Source organism: Haliotis cracherodii, unplaced genomic scaffold (genome assembly GCF_022045235.1).
Source record: "Haliotis cracherodii isolate W230 unplaced genomic scaffold, xgHalCrac1.p SCAF_36, whole genome shotgun sequence".
Taxonomy (NCBI): Eukaryota; Metazoa; Mollusca; class Gastropoda; order Lepetellida; family Haliotidae; genus Haliotis; species Haliotis cracherodii.
In genome coordinates, this window is record NW_027266293.1 from 1,288,836 (window position 1) to 1,303,574 (window position 14,739).

Sequence of the window (14,739 nt, forward strand, 5' to 3'; positions counted from 1 at the left end):
AATACAGTAAAATAACTAGATTTATCACAATTTTTTTTCAAAACTAGCAGTCAACCATAAAAATGTACAACCATACGTAACAATACAAGAACAAAATGAGCTATAGATCGCCAGCCACTGAAGGTAGATTACCATACTGGGGTCCATGGGGACTTACAGTGCCTTTGCTACCTGCATGGATCCCGGTAGGATTTACACCATCCCTTCAGTCGTTAGCGATTGTACGTAAGTTTTAGCCATAATTAAAATGACAAACATTCTACCTTTAAAAGCGTAATAGAAGTAAACATTCTCAGGGGGACAATAATTTTACAGTACTTTAACCCCCTTCGAGGATACTGCCACTAACAATCTCCGATATGACTTAATTCTACCAATTCTAAAAAGCTATTTATTTACACAAAACAAATTAAGGAAACTTATGATACAATTCTATTTTTTTTTAAAAAGTCATTTATTAAATGTGATCTAATCGTAGTAAAAAGATCCCTTATATACTAAGTCAAATAAGACACTTCACATTTTTAAAAGTAATCCCATATATGATATACAACGGACAAATGTATCAGAGAAGGTAATTTTTCATTATTAATGTCCAAAGAAGGATTAATTAATATTAACCATAACTTGTTCCAAGCACCTACGGTATTCGTTAATAACATCAACAGTTTAAATCATAAGTCCCAAGCACGAGAATCTGATGGCACACAAGTTCAGTAGCGTGTATGGCCACCATGTGCGTTGACGCACAACGCCTCCGCATGGACCTTGTGATGCTTGTGAACACATGATTGGGAAGACGACGCCATTGTTGCTGCAAAATGGTGCCAAGATCTTGCAAATTCTGTGGTTGGTTCTGGAGAGTGCGCAGACTTCTGCCAAGAGCATCCCAGACGTGTTCGATGGGATTGAGGTCGAGAGACCTTGACGGCCAATTCATGACGTTCACTCCCGCATTCTGAAGGAAATTCCTTGTCAAAATTGCTGTGTGGGGTCTGGCATTGTCGTGTTGGAAGATCAAACATCCATGTGCTGCCATAAAAGGCAGAAGTTCTGGTGCCAGTACCTAGTCGAGGGAAGCAGCAGCGTTGAGGTTGCCACGTATGACAAGAAGCCTGGAACGTGCATTGCCAAAGAAAGCACCCAACACCATGACACTTCCGCCTCGAAATCTGTCAACTTCACAAATCGGTTACGGAGGTGACGTAAGACGATCTGACGATCCTCTGCATATGACGTCACACGTGGTCGACCTGGCCGAGGGCGATCAGCGGTGGTACCCGTTTGCTGTAGACGCGTCTGTAAATCATAAACAGTCCGTCGACTACAACCCATCGTCCTTGCGACTTCAGCTACGGACGTTCCCGTCTGCAACATGCCGATGGCACGTTCACGTTGTGCATAAAGTTGTTTTGATAACACTGTTGGCGGACTGGTCTGTAAGTGAAAGTAGGCGACGCACTCGTGCATAAAGATGTGCATTAAGTTGTGCATAAAGTTGTTTTGATAACACTGTTGGCGGACTGCTCTGTAAGTGAAAGTAGGCGACGCACTGGTGCATAAAGATGTGCATAAAGTCTTTAACGTTGATAACACTCTAGGCGAAAGTCGACGCCGCCGTATGTATGGGTTCACTGTTCACAGGATGTTCAGATGTTGTTTTTCAATTACACACTTCAAGATCTGAAACAATTGACCAATGCCTCATGTGATTCGGGAGGGCGGCGAGTCGCCAGGGGGCTGCACAGAGTGGTTTTGGTATTTGATCTTGGGACAGATAATTACATATACAAACAATATCAAAGCCAATTTTGAGTGTAAGTAACCAAAGTATTCAACTGATAATAGTCCATTATAGTCGCTATAAGCAACATCTCATATTTCTTAACATTTACTTTCATTTACTGTTATAACCAAATAATACACAACAGAGTGTCCGATAGAATTAACTGTGCACAGCGTAGGGATAGGTGATGTCAATAAGCTTGGTAATATGGGTCAGTTTGACTTCTTGGCGCGTCTGATTTCCATTCATAATCATCTTCCTGAGTTAACTGACTATAAAAGTGGAAACTGGACTTTTAAAGACAGTGTACTCGCTTGCCTCGGGAAGACGATTGATAATTACATATCCTAAATTGACATATCAGCAAATCTCGCTGCACTGCGCGGGACAGATACTGGAGAAAAAAATGCCGCAACCAGAAATACGAACTCTACAACCTCCTGAAGTGAGTGAGTGAGTATGGTTTTACGCCGCTTTTAGCAATATTCCAGCAATATCACGGCTGGGGACACCAGGAATGGGCTTCACACAATGTACCCATGTCGGGAATCGAACCCGGGTCTTCGGCGTGACAAGCGAACGCTTGAACCACTAGGCTACCCGACCGCCCCCACCTGAAGGAAGCCTTGAACATCACCTGCGTCAAGGGACTGCAATGTGATTGGCTGTTAACATTTGTACAAGGCGGTGCAACAAGCATAGTTTATCTGTCTATTTTACGCTTGAAAAACTCGTCGCTTTTCCGGACACTTTCTGGACGCTCGCAAATAAAATGAATTTTTAGTCGTTTTTCCGTCCAACGCCACCATACAAAACAAAACGACGTGTTGGTGTTTACAGTAAGACGCGCCGTCAAATAACTAAACTATTGTTCACAGCAGTGTAAAACAATACTGTCACTCAATGTGTATATACCCAAATGTATCGTGATGTGGTGGGATTACATCGCCAACAAATATCATAGTGAAAGGGACCGCCTCCGTGGTCTAGTGGTAGAGCGTCCGCCCGCGTCATACCAAAAGACGTTAAAAGGGGGTGGCCCAGTCGTCTAAGGCGCCGCGATTCGCTGTGCAGAGTTGCGTCCCTTGGGCACGCCAGAAACCTATGATTGTGGGTTCGAATCCCGGTTGGCCCCGATTATGTTTCTAGGTTTGTCAGCACCATACCCGTGCTCGTGGGTTTCACCGAAGTGGTAAACGTCTGAGACCTGCATCACTTCGGGCTTTCCTCCCACATTAAGCTGACACGCCGCGATATAACTGGATTACTGTTAAAAGCGGCGTTAAACCCAACTCACTCACTCCTAATGTACAGGGGATGATATTGCTGGATGATGGCTATAACTGCGTAAAACTAAGTCTATTCTCATGCAGATTCAGTAAAACCTGATATCTAGCTACCTTTGTTGGGTCCCGGCCGAGTCTTTCAGTAGGTTTAACGATTTGATTCACGACTCGTTTACGTCAGGGTCCTGGATAACCATACATTATTTTGGTCCTCCGGATGACATTAATCAAGATTTGATCAGTTCAGAACTTCTTGTATAATCATTCCGTTCACGGATGTCTAGTTACTGGCTGCAAATGATCAGCTCATCGCGCGTGTGACAATTGCTTACTTGGACATAATCATTATTGATGTGTTATTAATCATGTTTATTGATGTCTGCAGTAATAACTATTCTTCCTTAGAATTCCATGGCTTTGTATCTATGTGATCATATTACATGATGTTTGGTCCTTAAGAGATCCCGAGTAGAATAGGTCTTCAGCAACCCATATTTGCCGTAAAAGGCGAATATGCTTGTCATAAGAGACGACTAACGGGATCGGGTGGTCAGGCTTGCTGACTTGGTTGATACATGCCATCGATCCCAATTGCGTGGATCGTTGCTCATGATATTAATCACTGGATCGTCTGGTCCATGCTCGATTATTTACAGACCGTCGTCATATAGCTGGAATACTGTGAGTGTGGCGTAAAATAACAAACAAACAAGCAATCGAAAGAAAACATAAACTAGGTATTTGTAATGTATTTCAGCGGCCATGAGACCACTACACGTGGTCCTGAGTGGCCCTGAAATTAACACAATGTCCCCACGTGGTCCTGACACTATCATACGTGGCCCCGAGTAGCCCTGAAGTTAACACAATGTCCTCACGTGGTCCTGACACTATCATACGTGGCCCCGAGTAGCCCTGAAGTTAACACAATGTCCCCACGTGGTCCTGACACTGTCATACGTGGCTCCGAGTAGCCCTGAAGTTAACACAATGTCCCCACGTGGTCCTGACACTGTCATACGTGGCCCAGAGTAGCCCTGAAGTTAACACAATGTCCCCACGTGGTCCTGACACTGTCATACGTGGCCCAGGGTAGACCTGAAGTTAACACAATGTCCCCACGTGGTCCTGACACTGTCATACTTGGCCCTGAGTTGCCCTGAAGTTAACACAATGTCCCCACGTGGTCCTGACACTGTCATACGTGGCTCCGAGTAGCCCTGAAGTTAACACAATGTCCCCACGTGGTCCTGACACTGTCATACTTGGCCCTGAGTAGCCCTGAAGTTAACACAATGTCCCCACGTGGTCCTGACACTGTCATACGTGGCTCCGAGTAGCCCTGAAGTTAACACAATGTCCCCACGTGGTCCTGACACTGTCATACGTGGCTCCGAGTAGCCCTGAAGTTAACACAATGTCCCCACGTGGTCCTGACACTGTCATACTTGGCCCTGAGTAGCCCTGAAGTTAACACAATGTCCCCACGTGGTCCTGACACTGTCATACGTGGCTCCGAGTAGCCCTGAAGTTAACACAATGTCCCCACGTGGTCCTGACACTGTCATACTTGGCCCTGAGTTGCCCTGAAGTTAACACAATGTCCCCACGTGGTCCTGACACTGTCATACGTGGCCCAGAGTAGCCCTGAAGTTAACACAATGTCCCCACGTGGTCCTGACACTGTCATACTTGGCCCAGGGTAGACCTGAAGTTAACACAATGTCCCCACGTGGTCCTGATACTGTCATACTTGGCCCTGAGTTGCCCTGAAGTTAACACAATGTCCCCACGTGGTCCTGACACTGTCATACGTGGCCCCGAGTAGCCCTGAAGTTAACACAATGTCCCCACGTGGTCCTGACACTGTCATACGTGGCTCCGAGTAGCCCTGAAGTTAACACAATGTCCCCACGTGGTCCTGACACTGCCATACTTGGCCCTGAGTAGCCCTGAAGTTAACACAATGTCCCCACGTGGTCCTGACACTGTCATACGTGGCTCCGAGTAGCCCTGAAGTTAACACAATGTCCCCACGTGGTCCTGACACTGTCATACTTGGCCCTGAGTTGCCCTGAAGTTAACACAATGTCCCCACGTGGTCCTGACACTGTCATACGTGGCCCCGAGTACCCCTGAAGTTAACACGATGTCCCCACGTGGTCCTGACACTGTCATACGTGGCCCAGGGTAGACCTGAAGTTAACACAATGTCCCCACGTGGTCCTGACACTATCATACGTGGCTCCGAGTAGCCCTGAAATCGATAAAATATGACCATCAGTGGCTCTGAGAAATTACTAAATATGGCCCTAAGCAGCCCTGAAATGTTCCAAAAATAGCCCTCGGGGGCCCTCAGATTAACAGAAAAAGGCACCCAAAGTCCCTGATACTGGCACAACATACCCTACAACCAATGGCAATAGCCCTCAAAGGCCCCATCACTCATACACATGACACTCAAAGGCCCAGTCACTCATACACATGATACTCAAAGGCCCAGTAACTCATACACATGACACTCAAAGGACAAGTCACTCATACACATGACACTCAAAGGCCCAGTCACTCATACACATGACACTCAAAGGCCCAGTCACTCATACACATGACACTCAAAGGCCCAGTCACTCATGCATACACATGACACTCAAAGGCCCAGTCACTCATACACATGACACTCAAAGGCCCCATCACTCATACTCATGACACTCAAAGGCCCCATCATTCATACACATGACACTCAAAGGCCCAGTCACTCATACACATGACACTCAAAGGCCCAGTCACTCATACACATGACACTCAAAGGCCCAATCATTCATACACATGACACTCAAAGGCCCAGTCACTCATACACATGACACTCAAAGGCCCAGTCACTCATACACATGACACTCAAAGGCCCAATCATTCATACACATGACACTCAAAGGCCCAGTCACTCATACACATAACACCCAAAGGCCCAGTCACTCATACACATGACACTCAAAGGCCCAGTCACTCATACACATGACATTCAAAGGCCCAGTCACTCATACACATGACACTCAAAGGCCCAGTCACTCATACACATGACACTCAAAGGCCCAGTCACTCATACACATGACACTCAAAGGCCCAGTCACTCATACACATGACACTCAAAGGCCCAGTCACTCATACACATAACACCCAAAGGCCCAGTCACTCATACACATGACACCCAAAGGCCCAGTCACTCATACACATGACACTCAAAGGCCCAGTCACTCATACACATGACACTCAAAGGCCCAGTCACTCATACACATAACACCCAAAGGCCCAGTCACTCATACAAATGACACTCAAAGGCCCAATCACTCATACACATGACACTCAAAGGCCCAGTCACTCATACACATGACACTCAAAGGCCCAGTCACTGTATACATGCAAACTGATCTTCCAAAGTTACTGTAGTGACCACTTATGTATGTATACAGGTATAGATGCAAACTGATCTTCCCATGTAACTGTAGTGACCACTTATGCATGTCTACATGTATACATACACACTGATCTTCCCATGTAACTGTAGTGACCACTTATGTATGTATACATGTATACATGCGAACTGATCTTCCCATGTAACTGTAGTGACCACTTATGTATGTATACATGTATACATACACACTGATCTTCCCATGTAACTGTAGTGACTACTTGTGTATGTATACATGCGAACTGATCTTCCCATGTAACTGTAGTGACTACTTATGTATGTATACATGTATACATGCAAACTGATCTTCCCATGTAACTGTAGTGACTACTTATGTATGTATACATGTATACATGCAAACTGATCTTCCCAAGTAACTGTAGTGACTACTTCTGTATGTATACATGTATACATGCAAACTGATCTTCCCATGTAACTGTAGTGACTACTTATGTATGTATACATGTATACATGCAAACTGATCTTCCCATGTAACTGTAGTGACTACTTGTGTATGTATACATGTATACATGCAAACTGATCTTCCCATGTAACTGTAGTGACTACTTATGTATGTCTACATGTATACGTATTGACGTCAGGGCGACTCCCGTCTGGTATGACATTAAAAATATTATAAACGAGTCACAAGCTGGTTTTAACCAGGATGCTCAACCAAAGACCAAAATATGTACTCTTCAAACTACTGCTCAGAAATGCATCTCAAAGACCAAGGGCAGATTTTACTGCATCTTCAATGACTTCGAAGCGTTCGAAAGAGTAAAATATGATGTTCTTCATACAAGTTGAAGACGAATGAGAATATATGGACATCTTTTTTTCTTTCTTTTTTCAATTTAAAACGCCACAACCGGCAATATTCCGACGGTCTGTAAATAATCTTGTCTGAAACAGACAATCCAGTGATTGACATCGATCTACGCACCTGGAATACGGTGACATGCTTCAACCAAGTCACCGAGCCTGACCACCCGATCCCTTTAGTTGCCTCTTACGACTGGTATTGGTTGCTGAAGACCTATTCTAACCCGGATCTTCAGGGGAACTCTTACAGTTACCCACATACATGCACTCTGATTTATCCGCATGCGTTCGAAGGGTCTCTCCGAATAGGGTCGGTCGGGTAGCCTTGTGGTTAAAGCGTTCGCTCGTCACTCCGAAGACCCCGGTTCGATTCCCGACATGGGTACAATGTGTGAACCCCATTCCTGGTGTCCAACGCCGTGATATTGCTGGAGTATTGCTAAAAGCGGCGTAAAACAATACTCACTCACTCACTCTCTCCAAATATTTCAGCTGTCACACTGGCACCCGTCCTAGAAGTAGCTTGAAACCTAAACTGAAAACGTATGTGATGATTGAAGGATAAAATGCCACATCTTTTCGCAATGTTAACGACGGATGATGTCTCTTCAATTGCCCTTAAAATGACAATAATTAAATGAGAAGTTCAACTAAATTATTAAAAAGATCCCTGACTGATGATGATTTGAAATAGTTATCCCTTGAGAGAGAAAAATCAACAGTCAAGCAGGACATGCTTGACGATGATTCTCTCATCACAAGGGATACAAAATGGAGGATCCCCACCTTTCAATAAATATTCATGTGTGTATCTGCTGTGGTCAATACGACATCGTCGCATAATGACCTCTTCAAATATGGACTGGCAACCCAAGTAGATGTAACCGATGGTTGGTTTAATTTGATGGCATTATGGTTATTACCGAACACTGGCTAGACGACACGCGTGAATCATTACTACATGACTTGGATGATGACGTTAACGTCTATGTAAAATGTCAGCATGGCCACTCATCTCAAAGAGGCGCAGGGGGTATTGCCATATTTATTCGTAAAAGTAAATTTGGTGTATATTATTCATATCCTGAAGCAATCACCGGATTGTCTGGTCCAGACTCGAATATTTACAGACCATCGTCATACAGATGGAATATTGTTGAGTGCAGCGTTAAAAAACAAACAAACAAGCAAATCCCAGGGCGTAATCCAACGATCCCCACATGAATGCTCCCAGCTCCTTTTCATGAATTTGTTACAGACAAATGTACAAATGTTTACCCTCTCCCCCCGATTTCACACACGAAATACTGTTTTTTTTACATTTAAATGTATCTAGCTACTTTCGTAGCTATAGGCTCGGGAGTGAAACACTAAATAAATCATAATGCTTTTAAGAATCTCATTTTTAAGTACATTATTATACGCCAGCCAGAGATATTTTACGTCCGTTTCCAAAGAATCACGGATAGTGTTGAAAATTCTTTCGATTTATTAGTAAGATAAACCATTTTCGGATGAGGATTTTCGTGTTGCATCCTACATAACTACGGTGGCCCATAAGGGACATGGAGTCTGTTTTTCAATATTTTGATATTTCACTTACTGTTACGGACTACAGGCCGGCCAAGGAAGTGTGGCGAGAGCTTCTTGACGCAAATAAGCCAAAACTGCCCGAGATCTGTGTGATCTAGCATTGTCGTCCATGTAAATAGGTCTTGTCTGAAGAGGATGGTTGTCAAAATGAGGGACAACCACTGGACGAAGAAAGGCATCTTGGTATTGTTGGCCATTCAGGTTTCCACGAATTGTCACCAGCGGAAGTTTGCAGCCGAAGGAAACACAACCCCATATCATGACAGACCCCCCGCCACATGCTAAGGTCTTCTGGATGTTCCTTGGTGCAAAATGAGTGTTACGTTGCCTCAAAACACGTATTCGACCATCAACAGTTCGTATCAGCATTCGACACTCGTCAGACCAATGGATTCTTCTCCAGTTGGCCAAGTTCCATCGACTACGGGCACGACACCATATCAGACGATTCCGCCTGTGCCTCTCAGTCAGTTGAGAACATTTTACTGGTCTTCCTTACGGTCATTGTGGAGAGTCTCTGATGGGTAATCCACTACGGTCTTGATAACACGGTGGCCCATAAGGGACATGGGGTCTGTTTTTCAATATTTTGATGTTTCACTTACTTTTATGGTAACCTTTTGCAAATTAACACAATTTGTCGTACAAATATGTGACAAATCATGAATAAAAAGAACTGAAAACATGGAAAATGTACTTTCAAGTAGCTATTGAGTCACTGAAATGTGAAGCGAAAATGTCAAAAAACTAAAATGGAAATGTCAAAAACCAAAACGAAAAACGTCAAAAACTAAAATAAAACCACAGAAAACTATTTCCACCGCGGTGTAAATAGTTTTCTGTATTTTCGCTTTTGTTTTTGACATTTTCTTTTTCGTTTTTGACATTTTCGTTTTTGTTTTTTGACATTTTCATTTCAGTTTTTGACATTTTCGTTTCTCTTTTCAGCGATTCAATATCTTCTTTAAACATGATTTATCACATATTTGTAAGAAAAATCGTGTTAATTTGCGAAAGGTAACGATAAAAGTAAGTGAAATATCAAAATATGGAAAAACAGACTCCATGTCCCTTATGGGCCACCGTACTGATGTATAAATGTATGTCATGGAATTATATTTCTGAAATAGAAATCGCATTAAGTCAAACAAGATATCATTTGATAGCCCGGTATTTAGAATCAATTAAAATAAAAGGCTGACAATTTTTAGCTGTTGTCAGTGTGAGTATTAACTTTGGTGATAATTGCTAGGAATATGACCAGTGTCATGACTGATGATTTGTGCCTGTTTGTTCCATGGTCTTTCTCCATCAGTTGTCACATTGGAAACAGAACTCGAATGTACTTCGAATGCTCCACTGATGAAGGGGGCACGGGTGGCCCAGTCGTCTAAGGCGCCGCGATTCGCTGTGCAGAGTTGCGTCCCCTGGATACGCCAGAAACCTATGATTGTGTGTTCGAATCCCGGTTCACCCCGATTATGTTTCTAGGTTTGTCAGCACCATACCCGTGCTCGTGGGTTTCACCAAAGTGGTAAAACGTCTGAGACTTGCATCACTTCGGGCTTTCCCCCCACATTAAGCTGACACGCCGCGATATAACTGGAATACTGTTAAAAGCGGCGTTAAACCCAACTCACTCACTCACTCCACTGATGATATGTGTGTCATTCTTTGGAGCCGTGTTGTAATGTATGAACAGAATGCCATTTAAAGTGTGGTCAAATTTAATTAATGTTATATTTGGGATAACCCTTTCTTAGTAAAGTACAGATTCTAGTACTTTTTGGGGTTGGGTTCCATCTGGGATCTGGGATTCGAACCCACGCTGCCAGAGTGAGGCACCTTATCGCCAGCGAAAGATCAGTCACCGATCTAACCCACTCAGCCACCGAGGCTTCCACAAAAATGAAAGTCCGACAACTAAAATCTGTACTTCACTAAGAAAGTGTTATCCCAAATATAACTTTTGTTTCATACTGTAATGTAGCTCTAATGGTTATCCAGCATTAAAATCACTAACAAGCGTTTACATTTGTTAGGTACTGTTTTCCAAAGAAACGCAAGATCAATGAATAATTAACAAATTACATATGTGCGGGGGCACGGGTGGCTCAGTCGTCTAAGGCGCCGCGATTCGCACTGAAGTCTGCGTCCCTTGGGCACGCCAGAAACCTATGATTGTGGGTTCGAATCCCGGTTCGCCCCGATTATGTTTCTAGGTTTGTCAGCACCATACCCGTGCTCGTGGGTTTCACCGAAGTGGTAAACGTCTGAGACCTGCATCAATTCGGGCTTTCCTCCCACATTAAGCTGACACGCCGCGATATAACTGGAACACTGTTAAAAGCGGCGTTAAAACTAACTCACTCACTCACTCACTCACATCGGGTTTTTTCTTTCCGTCCATGGTCTTTGGACGGGAAAGCGAGGAAACATTCATTACAATTGATTAATTGGTGGACGTCAAGAAAGTGTCCGGCCTCGAGTTTTTCAAACGTGAAATAAAGGAAATAACAATGGCTTTTGCTCCACCTTGTGCAGATGTTAATGGCCAATCACATGGCGTCAGTCCCCTGTGTATTATTAAGTTACAATAATAAATGAAATTAAGTCTTTAGAAATATGAAATATTGCTTTACATAACGCCATGGAAGTGTATTGGTGCCACAACCTAACTTATTTTTATCATCAACGTAGATAATACTTTCATGTATGTAGATGATACTTACACACACACACACACACACACACACACACACACACACAGGGAGACAGACACACACACACACAGAGGGAGACAGACAGACAAACACACACACATACACACACAGAGGGAGACAGACACACACATACACACATACATACACACACATACACACACACAGAGGGAGACAGACACACACACACATACATACACACACACAGAGGGAGACAGACACACACACATACATACACACACATACACACACACAGAGGGAGACAGACACACACACATACACACACACAGAGGGAGACAGACACACACATACATACACACACATACACACACACAGAGGGAGACAGACACACACACACATACATACACACACATACACACACACAGAGGGAGACAGACACACACACACATACATACACACACACAGAGGGAGACAGACACACACACATACATACACACAGAGGGAGACACACAGACAGACACATACACACACACAGAGGGAGACACACACACACACACACATACATACACACACATACACACACACAGAGGGAGACAGACACACACACATACACACACACAGAGGGAGACACACACACACACACACACACACACACACACACACACACAGAGGGAGACAGACACACTCACACACACACACACACACACACACACCCAGACACACACACACACACACAGAGGGAGACAGACACACACACAGAGACACACCCACACCCAGACACACACCCACACCCAGACACACACACACACACACATTACTTATCCAGTCCTTTTTCTTTAGCACTGTACTCCCCATTTATAAACACAATAAGGCCCCGAGTGCCAGCAGAAGACACGTGATGTATAAATGTAAACCAGTTGGTCTACAGAGCTGTCACATACACAACCATATATTCCACTGGAAATGGTATAGATATTTCTGAATGAGTACTTAATCTCCATGCCGATTTCAGTAAATTTTGCTTCAACAGCAATACCACGAACGTTATGTAGAATATTTATGCTACACTTTAAAACCCACAACTTGGGAATACACCATACAGCCTTTCTCGCACTTTATATGTAATGTGGAGAAATACCTTATGTATATTTACTAGACACGCCTACCCTACTGCTCACAAATTGTACATTATAAATTGTGTATGCATGTATATCACTGTATGACATGATTTTATTGTATACAGTAAACTACGGTTATAACGAACTCAAAGGGACCACTAATTTTAGTTCGCTATAACCGTAGTTCGTTATAAGCAGATATACAGCATATATACAACAAATGGCCGCGACTAAAAATAAGTTCGTTATATCGATCAGTTCGTTATAAGCGTGTTCGTTATAACCGTAGTTTACTGTATTGTCAAGTCATCTAAACAATGTTTTTGTAAACAATGTATTTGCCTGTGTAATATCTTCGGATTCAACTGTGAGGGAAATAGAGAAATTCATTCATTCATTCATTCATTCATTCATTCATGGGAAGTGTAATTTATGTCAAGATCCCCGTAAGTATTTTAAGCGGCTGTGAAAAATTTAAATTTTCCTTTTCTGTTTAGCGTCAATAAGTTTTAGTTCATATTCTGTTGCCTGTTGAATTTCTGACCACGCCCGCCATCACGTCACGTGACGTTGCATATAATTTCTCTAATAATGCAGAGCTCTTTTCCATAAAAGTAAAAAGTCAATTCTTCCTACAAAAGAAAATTATGGTATTAGTGCCAATCCGTCAAAGCGAGTCCGTGAAACAGAGGCCTTTTGATTGTAAACATTTCTCATCTGTTTTCAGGCCAAGCTGAGATTTGACTTGATACCACTGATAACTGAGTCACTGCCAAGTTTATAAGACAGAGGTAATGACGTCATGTGTTTCAGCCCTGACGTCACCAGTTTCAGGCCGTCTGTAAAAGATCTATCTATATTTACTATATGGGAGATTTCAACCAGACCGGTCTCCTTCTGCGTGTGAGGCCCGTGAAGATCCGGGGTAGACTAGGTCTTCTGCCACCCATGCTTGCCGTAGAAGGCGACTATGCTTGTCGTAAACGGCGACTAACGGGATCGGGTGCTCAGGCTCGCTGACTTGGTTGATGCATGTCATCGATCCCAATCACGTTGATCGATGCTCATGATATCAATCACTAGATTGTCTGGTCCAGACTCGATTATTTACAGACCGCCGTCATATGGCCGGAATATCGCTGAGTGCGGCGTAAAACAACAAACCAACCAGCCAACCAACCAACCAACCTTCAATATCTGGCGCAACTTCCATATTTATAAAGAGACTGACTCCAAAATATTCTGTGTAAACCTGACAGGTACAAAAAGTAATTAGAATAAACTCGAAATTGATACTGTGAGTAACACATTCTTCTTATATAATACAAACAGATATCTATTGACACTATTTTAAAAAGAAAATGGAAACGTGCATAGAGGTGGAATAATTTAACTGCATCCCTACCTCGATCTATCATATAAAACTGTAAATGAAAACGATGAAAATAGAGATATTGACAAAACTAGTATTATTTGTATGTGTTGGTCCTACTAAATAACGCCCAGGGGCGTCCGGAAGCGTCCGGGAGCGTCCGGGCAACGTCAGGGAGCGTCCAGTGGAATGATACAAAATAATAAAGTGTATTCTATATAATTATGTTCTTGTATTAATTATAAAACATAACACATAGCTAGAAAAAATACATACACCACTATTTTAAATGGTGAATCTGCGAAGCAAATACGATTATATTTTATTCGAACTGACGTGGTGGTCGTAACTTAGACTTTGAAGGATACAATGTAAATTTGCTTATGGAACAAACATAATGTACATTTATAGTGTCATATTCTGTATACTATTTCATAAGTAATATTGAAAGACAGACGTTTTCATGCGTGGCCCCAGACATCAGGTTGGCGCTTCAGATCAGCAGATACGACTCATTCATCAGAAATGTTTTGGACCCTCCGGACTGATGAATAGCAATGACTCCTATCAGTTCGAACTGAATCAAATGAAACTAGAAGACCTTGTTTC